At 41.2% G+C, this 12,355-nt stretch overlaps 1 long non-coding RNA gene across 1 annotated transcript; it reads right to left on the minus strand.

Moving 5' to 3' along the window:
- Nucleotides 1–3,306: 3,306 nt before the first annotated feature.
- LOC144581508 (uncharacterized) lies at nt 3,307–7,150 on the minus strand. The gene is made up of 3 exons (XR_013532399.1): nt 6,927–7,150; nt 5,894–6,050; nt 3,307–3,749 (listed from the first exon to the last, which is right to left on the minus strand). It is a non-coding gene; the product is annotated as an uncharacterized LOC144581508 (long non-coding RNA).
- Nucleotides 7,151–12,355: the final 5,205 nt, after the last annotated feature.

Below are 12,355 nucleotides of genomic sequence, written 5' to 3' on the forward strand. Positions count from 1 at the left end.
GTGGAAATAAAAGACCTAAGACAAACCGTAGCTATTGAAACAGGATACCAAGATGCAAACGCCTGGTTGAATGGATTAAATATTCCGTCTGCACTTTAAATAAAAGCAACTGTTATGCTTGTGTGCATGGTAGGCCACAGGCCCAGGTTTTTCCCTTTCCACTAGAATGATCCTAGAATCAAGTAGACATGGTAGCTCTTTTTCAAGATTCCACCCCCTGGGATAATGAATTGTGCCAGGTTCTTTCTCTGCTATTTCCTGAAGTTCAATACCCTGTGGGTCAGTCCCTGAGGGCCATACAGCCTCCATCTCCCACGGCAAAGTTCGCCTGGTTTCTTTCATGACACGGGTAGAATTTAGTGTTCCTTGGAAACTTAACAGGATGCAGTAAAAGGAGAGCTGACCCAGCAGTCCGCCCTTATTCATCCCTGATTGGATGTATGGTGGTATTGTGGAGGACCTTTACTAGACACTCTGCCAAACAACTGGAGTAGTACCTGTGCTAGCTCAGTTGCTATCCCTTTTACCCTGGCATTTAATCAACCAGAAAAAGAGAAAAGACGACACAGGCAAATAAGAAAAGCCTCAAGAGAAGCAGCCCCTTATGGGTTTTTGATTCCCATATCTATTTAGATGCAAGTGAAGTTCCTCAAGGAGTACCAAAAAAATTTAAAGCTATGGATCAAATAGCTGCAGGGTTCAGGTCAATGTTGTTTTGGTGGGTATTGATTAATAAAAATGTAGATGGGATAAACTGTATTTATTACAATCAGCAGCAATTGGTTAACTATACAAAAGGGCCTTCCAGGGGTTGGGAGTGACGAGCTTGAGACAACTTTTTTCCCTTCCCCAAGTTGAGACCTTAGCCTCAAGCATAAAACACGTTGTTGAGAGGACCTTGTGTGTCCTTCTCAGTTCTTCATTTAAAGGTAAAAGTCACCAAAGCATAATAAATAATGACGAGTTTTAAACCATTCAGAATAGCTAAATGTAGATGTGTTTGCTCATGATGTGGGTGGGAGCTGCTGCTGAGTAGAGAGAGCTGAGAAGGTGATTTTCCTTCTCAGGAGAAGTACATCAAATGTTTGGCTATAAACGGTCAGAAAGCATACTTAACAAGACAGGGGTATCTATCAGAAAGTAATTGTTTGCTGGAAACAGGCTGTCTTTTGATTGAGTAATTAAGATGGTGTCACTTGATAAAGACTGGGGGGGAATCACTCTTCCAGCTCAGTGTCATTAACCTAGCGTCATGGCAACAGGCCAGCTTGAATTCTCTCTCTGGAGCTTTCTTTCATTAATGTGTCTCCTGTTCACAAGTTACAGCTTGCTCCTTCCATTGTGTTGCTCCAAACACAAGTGACAAGGTGAAAAGAAAGTAAGGCAGATTTTATTATTTAGCACAAGCCTTCAATAAAAACAAAACAAACCAACCAGTGACTAGCTCCATTGAAAGGCAATATTCTTCCTCAGACAGGTTGTATATCCTTGTGGTTGAGAGACCAGTAGTGTCAACATCACCCAGGAGCTTGTCAGAAATGCAGAATCACCCCATAAATATAGACACCTACTATGTACCCACGAAAATTTTTTAAAATGTGAAAAAGACTCTAGGACACTAACATGGATTGACATCTTCAGAAATTCAACAACAGTTTAATTAATGTATATCTAATGCTTTGCAGATGAGTTGGCACAGGAAAATTAAAACAAAATAAAAGAACCACAGAATCTTAGACCCTATCCAGAATCAGAGTCTGACCTTTCACAGGATCCTCAGGTGATTCATAGTCACATTGAGGTTTAAGAAATATTACTGGCGGTACAGTGACTCACACCTATAATCCCAGCACTTTTGGGAGGCAGGCGGATCACAAGGTCAAGAGATTGAGACCAACATGGTGAAACCCCATCTCTACTAAAAAATACAAAAATTAGCTGGGCATGGTGGCACTTGCCTGTAGTCCCAGTTGCTCGGGAGGCTAAAGCAGAATTGCTTGAACCCAGGAAGCAGAGGTTGCAGTGAGCCGAGATCGCACCACTGCACTGAGCCTGGCACCTGGCGATAGAATGAGACTCTGTCTCAAAAAAAAAAAGAAAGAAAGAAATATTACCAAATATGGCAAGGCAAGGTGGCTCACGTTTGTAATCCCAGCACTTTGGGAGGCTGAGGTGGATGGATCGCTTGAGTCCAGGAGTTCGAGACCAGCCTGGGAAGCATAGAGAGATCCCATCTCTACTAAAACTACAAAAATTAGCTGGATGTGGTGGTACACACCTGTAGTCCCAGCTACGTGGGAGGCTGAGGTGAGAGAACCACTTGAGTCAGGAGGCGGAGTCTGCAGTGAGCCAAAATTGTGCCACTGCACTTCAGCCTGGATGACAGAGCAAGACTCTGTCTTTAAAAAAAAGAAAAGAAAAATAAACATTGCTAAATATACACTTCCTGCTAAATGACACACCACCTGTAGCTGCCTGCAAGAAGTTTCTCTTCTGAAGCTTTATCAGCCTTGGTGGCCTGTTAAGATTTTAACAAAAATCGGGAAAGAGTCACTGTTTATCCAGGAAGGGGAAGCCTTGGCAATTTGGCTCCCCAGTCACCCCAGAGATACCCATCTGTGAATCAAGAGCCATATTCCTGCAGCACCAAACAGAGGAGGCTATTGTTCTAAAAATACCACCTAGAAACTTTGCCAAACAGGAGCAAGCTTTGTCTGTTCTAGCCAGGATGCGGGAGAATGCTGTTGACTCTATGTGCCTTTTCTTTCTCTGCACAGTCCTGCATGACCCCTTGTTCACAATCAAACTGCCTTTCACATACAGGAGCACCAAAAAGCACAGGAATGGACTCCAGCAGACTCATTAGCACCTCCCCAACATCACCTCGGTCCATCACAGCAATGAATTTCTCATCTAAACCTTGACCTAAGGATCATTATAAAAGTGTCCTGAGGCTGGGCACAGTGGCTCACACCTGTAATTCCAGCACTTTGGGAGGCTGAGGCAGGTGGATCACTTCAGGTCAAGAGTTCAAGGCCAGCCTGGCCAACATGGTGAAAGCACATCTCTAATAAAAATACAAAACGAGCCAGGTGTGGTGGCACCCCCTGTAATCCCAGCTACCCCAGGGCCTGTGACATGAGAATCACTTGAACCTGAGAAGCAGAGGTTGCAGTGAGCCAAGAATGTGTCACTGCACTCCAGCCTGGGCAAAAAGAGCAAAACTCCGTGAAAGAAAGGAAAGGAAGGGAGGGAGGGAGGGAGGGAGGAAGGAAGGAAGAGAGGGAGGGAAGGAAGGATCTGCTAAATTGGTTTCATTTAGAAGGAATGAAAGAAACTAAAAGCCTTTCACTTGAGCTTTGACAATAGCCAGAAAACTCTTGTCAATAATGAATGTTAAGTGATAACATTTAATTAGCAATGGGTTATACATAGAAAGACTATTGCTTGGAATTAACATAGGCACAATCTTACATTTCTGTGTAACTGCTTGCTGTTCCTTCTATAGTTTCTCCTAAAAATGGGACAATGGCAGCTCACAACCATTTTTCCTCTTTTCAGAGATATCTTATTTGGTTGAGAACTGGGTATTGTTTTGGCTCTTGCCGTCTTCAACAGCTGTTCTTCAGTTAAGTGGACCGAGGTGATGCTGGGGAGGTGCTAATGAGTCTGCTGGCGTCCACTCCTGTGCCTTTTGGTGCTCCTGTATGTTAAAGGCAGTTTGATTGTGAACGAGGGGTCATGCTGGACTGTGCAGAGAAAGAAAAAAGGACATGATTACCTCAGACCACAAATCGTTGATAAACAAAGATTTAGCAACAGCCTTGCTTACAACACATTATAGCTGAGTGCAAGGGAAAGTTTTTCAGACCATCCCCCACACCAATATTAAATAGTATTTGGCACATGAGGAAGGTTCTTCAGAGAAACAGAACCAATCAGATGTTTTCTTTTCCTTGGGGAACCTCTGTCTTTTTCCACATAAGGCCTTCAAATGACTGGTTGAGGCCCACCCACTTCTGGAGGTGATTTGCTTTACTCAGAGTCTACTGATGTAAATGTTAATCTCATCTGGAAATTGTCTTCACAGCAACATCTAGATGAGTTTGACTAAATACCTTGATTCTGTGGCTTTGAAACCAGATATTGACTTCTCTTTAGCTATGAAAGTCCTAGACGGCATATCCTTCCAACAGAAGGGTTTTTGTCTACACTGAAAATCAGCTGTTTAGAGTAGCCACCCTTGTCAGTGTTCACAGCCAGATCTGAGTAACCTGCTGCAGCTTCTACATCAGCACTTGTTGCTCCACCTTGCACCTTTTTGTTCTGGAGATGGCTTCTTTCCTTAAACCTCTGAAGCAACCTCTTCTAGCTTCCAACTTTCCTTTGGCAGTTTCATCGCCTCTCTCAGCCTTCACAGAATGAGAGAGAATTAGAGCCTTGCTCTGGGTTAGGTTTTGGCTTAAGGGAATGCTGTGGCTGGTTTGATCTATGGAGACCACTCATAGGCCACTTTCTCCACACCAGCAATGAGGCTGTTTTGTTTTCTTATCATTTGTGTATTCACTGAAGAAGCACTTTAATTTCCTTCAATAATTTTTCCTTCGTGTTCACAACTTGGCTGACTAGAGTAAGAAGCTTAGCTTTCAGCCTCTCTTGGCTTTCAACATGCCTTCTTCACTATGCTTAATTATTTCTAGCATTTCACTTAAAGTGAGAAACCTGGGACTCTTCCTTTTACTTGAACACTTAGAGGTCATTGTAGAATTATTAATTGGCCTAATTTTAATATTCTTGTGTCTGAGAGAATAAGAAGTGCCGAGGTGGAGAAGTCAGAACACACATTTATCCATAAGTTCACTGTTTTCTATGGGCACATTTTGTGGCACCCCAAAACAATTACAATAGTAACACCAGAGATCTCTGACCACAGATCACCATAATAGGTATAATCATAATGAAAAAGTTTGAAATATTAAGAGAATTACCAAAATGTGACACAGACACATGAAGTGAACACATGTTGTTGGAAAAATGGCACCAATAGACTTGCTCGATCCAGAGTTGCCACAAAGCTTCCATTTGTAAAAAACATAGTATCTTCACAGCCCAATAAAGGGAGGTGTGATAAAACAAGGTATGCCTGTACTTTGTATTCAACAAATACTAGCTTTTTATATGATTCAAGAATAAAGCCAAACATTTTTTTATCATTTGTTGACCTTAGAGGTTTTTGGGTTTGTTTTGTTTTAAACCTGCAGACTTACAGAAAGTTGCACCAGCCTCACCCCTTCCTACCTTTACCCAGGGGTTGGCATATCACTGTCTCCTAAGGGACACTCAATGTCAGCACCGGTTGTTGTTCACTGGAAAGGCCAGGATAGGGAAGGATCACAGAGGCACCTGTTAATAAGCCTGGATGCACTGGGTGAAGGGATTGGCTTTTGCTGAGCAGATGACAGAGTTAATCTACCATTTTCTTAGCTTTGCCAATGGACCACACTATTTTATTGAATTGATAAGTAGATACTATAGACGTAAGGCCATCTGAAGGAAAAAAAATAGTAATTGAATGGTATAAAAACAAGCTATTTTCTCTTTGCCAAATAAATTCTCATCAATTAAGAGAGCCACCTCTATTTCATTGAAACGGAAAGCATTTTAATAGCATTTAAGATAAAGTTATATAACCAAAGACTTGACTGGTAAGTTTTCCAAGAAAGGGACACTCAGTGTCTGCTATGTGCCTCGGCTGGTGACTGGTACTTCATGCAAGCCATCGTGTTAAAAGGTAGGTGCTCCTGTTATACCCGACATGGGACGAACCTGCTCAATGCAATGCGGGAACACACTCGAGGACATACAGCTGGTTAATGGTTGAATCAGAACTCACCTCTACATTGGGTTCCTGAAGTCTGGATTCTTCCCTCTCCATTGTGATGACCTATATTTACAGATCTAAATCTTGCTTCTAAGGCTGGGCCCATCCACCTCTCATCCCATCCATTCCACACTGGCAAGATTGCAGTCCAGGCTGGTGCTAAACAAAACTAAGGAAATACACAGTTTGTCTTTGACAACATTCCCAACTCTATAGCAAACTTTGGTTACCTCTACAAACTTTCGGCTACCTAGTGGTTTCATCGATGCCTTGCTGGTTGTCCAGTTAGCTTTAGTGGTGCATTCACCTGAGTCTGTTTGCTTTTTAGCATCTCATACGTTTTTTTTCTGTTTATTACCCAATTTATTAGAGAGATCTCTTTGATGTAAAAAGAGAGGGTATTGTGGGAATGGGTAGATAGGGGCCAGCATCTCACTGTATATATATATATATAAAGACAGAGTCTTGCTCTGTCGCCCAGGCTAGATTGTAGTGGCGTTATCTTGGCTCACTGCAACCTCTACCTCCCAGGTTCCAGTGATTCTCCTGCCTCAGCCTCCTGAGCAGCTGGGATTACAGGCATGCACCACCACACCCAGCTAATGTTTTTTAATTTTTAGTAGAGATGGGGTTACGCCACGTTGGCCAGGCTGGTCTTGAACTCCTGGCCTTAAGTGATCCGCCCACTTCAGCCTCCCAAAGTGTTGGGATTACAAGTGTGAGCCACTGTGCCCGGCCAGCATCTAATACTCTTAATTGTGCTCACCACACTCCCTGTACTTCAGACTGCCAATTCTTGTCATGTAATGATCAGCAATAATATATGACCAAATGAATGATGGATTTATAAGTTAGTTCATTAACTAGTTACCACTCTATGGTTTGAATCTTCAAAGTAATAAGCTACTAATGAATTACTTGCTTAATTAAATATACATTTTAAGAACAAAGAAAAAAGGGGGTGTAAGGTGGTACATTTCAGTAAAGAGCAATATTTTCAGTTAGGTGCTATCCCTGAAATCATACCGTACAGGTAGCTACTTACCTTACTGGTGCCTTTGGCTGGCTTCATTACATCTGAACCATTAATAACACAGGACATGTTTTCTTATACTTTAGAAACCTGGAAAAGAGAGTCAACAGGGGGATTTCATTTTCACACTAGGAACCCCCAATATCTGATAATTCTTCTAGTTGCAAAAATCTTGGTTATTTCTAGCTCATGCAACTTTATGTCTTAATGTTGACATGAAATCTTTTCCCTAAAGCAAAAACACTTCCTGTTTTCAATTTTTCAGCTGCAGAGGGATTGAGTACACAGTGTTTTCAAGAGCAAAGCCCAGAGTCCAATTTAGAGACCGCTATTTCATTATGTTTTCAAATCCTCTAATCAAGCCTTCTTTCTGTCACCCATATTTCCTCTTTCATATCTGTTTCTTTTCTCTTTGTATACTTTAAGACATGAAGAAAAAACTTTTAAATGCAAAGAGAAAAATAGACGATAATCATTACAAATGACCCATTAGAAATGAAGCCATTCAACCTACTTATTTGAATACAAAGGTGTTTCTCTTTTCTGAAATACTCCACTGCACAGATAAGAGTGTATTCAGATATAATTTCATATAATTACCCCACAACAGGTGTTTCTTTCCACAACTGTCTTTTGGGTGCTTTTGAGCACGTAAACAAACTGCCTATAAGTAAATCCTGTCCACCAAACCTTTGTTTTTCTTTCACAAAGACTCTGCAGACAAACTCTGGCAATGTTGCCTCCCTATTAAAATAGCAAGTAGCCAGGTGCAGTGGCCCACACCTGTAATCCCAGCACTTTGGGAGGCTGAGGCAGACAGATCACCTGAGGTCAGGAGTTCCAGACCAGCCTGGCCAACAGGGTAAAACCCCCTCTCTCTATTAAAAATACAAAAATTAGCCAGGTATGGTGGCACGTGCCTCTAATCCCAGCTACTTGGGAGGCTGAGGTGGGAGAATCGCTCAAACCTGGGAGGCGGAGGTTGCAGTGAGCTAAGATCGCACCACTGCACTCCAGGGCTGAGAGACAAAGCAAGACTCCATCTCAAAAAAAAAATAAAATAAAATAACAAGCAAGAAAAGTTTGAAATTGGGAGAAATCTGGAAAAATCTTTGTCACAAAAATTTGTCCTGAGTCAAACATGTTTTCTCCCTAAAGAAAAACTACATAGCAGATGAAGAAAAACTCATCCAGTAAAAGGTAAAATTAAATAAATATAGAAGCAGAAAGACTAAGTTGTTATTGTGGACTTATTTTGTAGCCAAATTCACTAATCAATGTTTTTGGCTCCTATTGAAGAGAGGGCAATTCACTGTGAGAAGACTGGTATAAGACTGACTTTTATCCATCACTGAATCCAATAGTAGGAGTTATCCTGAAATCATTAGATGCTCTTTAGGGGTTTCTAAACTCTCAAGTATTTGCATGTTATTTTTGTATTTATGGGGATTTTTTACTGGAAAACAATTTGTAGTTTCTGTCAGATTTTCAAAGAGGTCTAAGGATCACACTGTTCTAAGATTATTTAAAGAATGTGGAAGGGTTGCATATGGTTGTATCAGTTAAAGCTTAGTGTTCATAAGATCAAAGATGTACATTTGAGGTATTTTTCTTTGGAAGAGTCGAGTCAGGCCTGTCTGGATAGTTGCAACAAAATCAGACAAAATAGCTAAGAATTGGATTTAGACAGGCCCACTATATGAAGTGTGATAATACTCAGTGCTATATACATTTATCTCAGTGGCTTAACAAAATAAAAATTTATTTCTTACTTGCACAAAGTCCACTGTGGCTATGCATAGTCAATAGGCAGCCTTCCATGTGGTCATTCAGGGATCCAGGCTTCTTGCATCCTATAGCTCTGTTTTCCTGTATGGCCTTGGAGTCCTCTGTTAGAGCCTCTGTGTCTAACAGACAGTAGATATGGGAAAAGAGAGAAGGTGTGGAGGATCACATGAAGGGGTGGACATCACTTCTACCCACATTCTTTCAGTGATAATTTAGTCACATGACCAAACCTAACTGTAAGAGAAGTTGTAAGGTGAGTTCTGATGAACACAGCATTTCTGCCCTACCCACTTAAATGAAGCAACAGTACCAGGGAGCAGTTGGAGGTAAAGAAGACATGCTGCTTTAGATACTAAGAGAAAGTCCAGTATCAGAGGCAGATCAAGATATTCCGTAGACAACAGGCTGGAAGACAGTGACAGAAGACGCAGGATTAGAGGAGGTAGAAAAGGATCCAGAAGGCTGGGCACAGTGGCTCATGCCTATGATCGCAACATTTTGGGAAGTCGAGGTGGATGAATCACTTGAGCCCAGAAGTTTGAGACCAGCTTGAGCAACATAGTGAGACCCTGTCTCTCTAAAAAAAATTTTTTTTCCTTTGAAACAAAGTCTCACTCTGTTGCCCAGTAGGTGAGATTACAGGTGCCTGCCACCATGCCCGGCTAATGTTTGTATTTTTAGTAGAGACAGGAGTTCACCATGCTGGCCAGGTTGGTCTCAATCTTCTGACCTTAGGCAATCTGCCCGCCTGGGCCTCCCAAACTGCTGGATTACAAGTGTGCGCCACTGCGCCAGGCCTATACTTTTTTTTTTAATTAGCCACAAGTGGCATGCACCTGTGGCCCCCTACCTACGTGGGAGGCTGAGGGGGAAGGTCACTTAACCTCAGGAAGTTGAGGCAGCAGGTAGCTGTGATCACACCACTGCACTCTAGCCTGCACAATAGAGCAAGACGCTGTCTCAAAAGAAGAAAAAGAGAAGCATCTAGAAAATGAGATGGTGGCAGTGACATAAAACCTATGAGCAAAAACGCTCCGAATTTTACACATGGAGATAGGAGGAATTTGGAAAATCAGTTATTGGTTGCAGAAGGCAGAGCCCTAGTCCCCTAACTGGTATTTAGAAAGACTTATAGGTAGGAGTGAGAGATAAAAATAGCATCAGATAAGAACTAACTACAATGAAATAACCAAGATCTGGAAGATTAGAGATGGAGAATGGGGCAGAAGGGCAGATAGTCCAGACAACTTTTGAGATTATTTGTACATGAACAGAACGTCAGACAAGACCTATTCAAATTCCTCTTGACCAAGGTCAGGACTGGTCCTGGAGCAGTACAGAGCCTACAGACAGAGGTGGACTGTGAGAAGAGATATGTGTGAATTAGACAAATCCTGATATGATCTGCCCTCAAATGTTAGGATTAGGGTGAGAATTAGGGCTGGGGCTACTATGTTTCTCAGCCACAGACAACAACCCTAACTAACCCTAGCTTCCTCACAAATGTCCTAAGATAAAACAGTAAAATTGAATTACTGCAATTCCTTCAGTGTACAAAGCAAATGTCCCAGTAGGAGTACAGAGGACCTGGAATGGTTTATTTGTTTAGAAGTAAGAGACAAAAATAAATATAACAGCCAACACATTTGAGATACAGGTCTTGGGCTTTAAATAAATCCAACCATTTAATGTGGACAAGAACCTTTTGAAGAAGGCACTTTTATCCTTCTGTAAAGGTACTGTAAATTACCCAAATTTTACAGATTAAAAACTAAGCAATGAAGACTTATAAGTGACTTTCTCAAGTAAGTGGGAGAGCTGGGATTCCAAGAAGTTTGGCTAGAGTCAATGACCTTAACCACTACCCTGTACTTCCTTTCTTAGAAAGTCAAATTGTTTCATATTAACTTTTACCCACCTGATGGATGTGCCTGTGAAGACACACACAATAAATCTCCTCCAGAGATTTCATTTACCATTTTGTTTCCAGAAAGCTGCCCATCCTTTTGGAACGTAGGCTAAGTAGTGGACAGTCCAAGAATAAGACATGGATAGTTCGCTGGAGTGGCCATATTGAAAACAAAAATTAACTCAAGATGGACTAAAGATTTAAACATGAGCCCTAAACCCATAAAAACCCTAGAAGAAAACCTAGGCAATACCACTCAGGACATAGGCATGGGCAAAGACTTTGTGACTAAAGCACCAAAAGCAATGGCAACAGAAGTCAAAATAGACAATTGGGATCTAATTAAACTAAAGAGCTTCTGCACAGCAAAACAAACAATCATCAGAGTGAACAACTTACAGAATGGGAGAAAATTTTTGCAGTCTACCTATCATCCAGAATCTACAAAGAACTTAAACAAATTTACAGAAAAAAACAACCCCATCAAAAAGTGGGCAAAGGCTCTGAACAGACACTTCTCAAAATGAGACATGTATGCCGCCAACAAACATGCAAAAAATGCTCATCATCACTGGTCATTAGAGAAAAATAAATTAAAACCACATTGAGATACCATCTCATGCCAGTTAGAATGGCAATCATTAACAAAATCAGGAGACACAGATGCTGGAGAGGCTGCAGAGAAATTGGAACACTTTTATACTGTTGGTGGGAGTGTAAATTAGTTCAACCATTGTGGAAGACAGTGTGGTGATTCCTCAAGGATATGGAACTAGAAATAGCTTTTGACCCAGCAATCCCATTACTGTGTATATACTCAAAGAATTATAAATTGTTCTATTATAAAGACACATGCACATGTATGTTTATTGCAGCACTATTTGGAACCAACCCAAATGCCCATCAATGATAGACTGGACAAAGAAAATATGCACATACACATCATGCAATATTATGCAGCCATAAAAAAGGATGAGTTCATGTCCTTTGCAGGGACATAGATGAAGCTAGAAACCAGCATTCTCAGAAAACCAACACAATAACAGAAACCCAAACACCACATGTTCTCACTTGTAAGTGGAAGTTGAACAATGAGAACACATGGACACAGGGAGGGGAACATCACACACTGGGAACTGTCAGGGGGTGGGAGGCTAGAGGAGGGATAACATTAGGGGAATTACCTAATGTAGATGACAGGGTGATAGATGCAGCCAACCACCATGCCACATGTATTCCTATGTAACAAACCTGTATGTTCTGTACATGTACCCCAGAACTTAAAGTACAATAATAAAATAAAATGAAATGAAAAAAAAAAGAATTTTCTTTGTAGCTTAGAGCCTTACTTTTTGCTCCAAGATGTCTTTTATATACTACATGCTAAGTTTTAAGCCAAACATGGACAAGGCTCAGTCAACAGTAAACTGCCTTCAGTATCAAAGAAGTGCTCAGATTTCTGAAAATTGTGTCTAGGAGAGTTGTAAGGTCCTTACCGTCCTTGTAGAAATGTATATCCATTGTGATGAAAACATGTATTCTTGTGCAAACAGTGTTGCTTGTGCAAACACTGCAATTCTATCTCTACTCTAAATAATTCTACTTCAGTGGCCCAGAGTTCTTCTAGCTCTAAGTCCAAAATGATTTAGTTCAGCATTTGGCTCTGCACCACATGATAACATTATATTCTGATGGCAGCAAGAAAGAAGACTACTCAGGAAAGCAAATAAAGCCAACATCAAGG

Source organism: Callithrix jacchus, chromosome 2, assembly GCF_049354715.1.
Source record: "Callithrix jacchus isolate 240 chromosome 2, calJac240_pri, whole genome shotgun sequence".
NCBI classification, from domain to species: domain Eukaryota; kingdom Metazoa; phylum Chordata; class Mammalia; order Primates; family Cebidae; genus Callithrix; species Callithrix jacchus.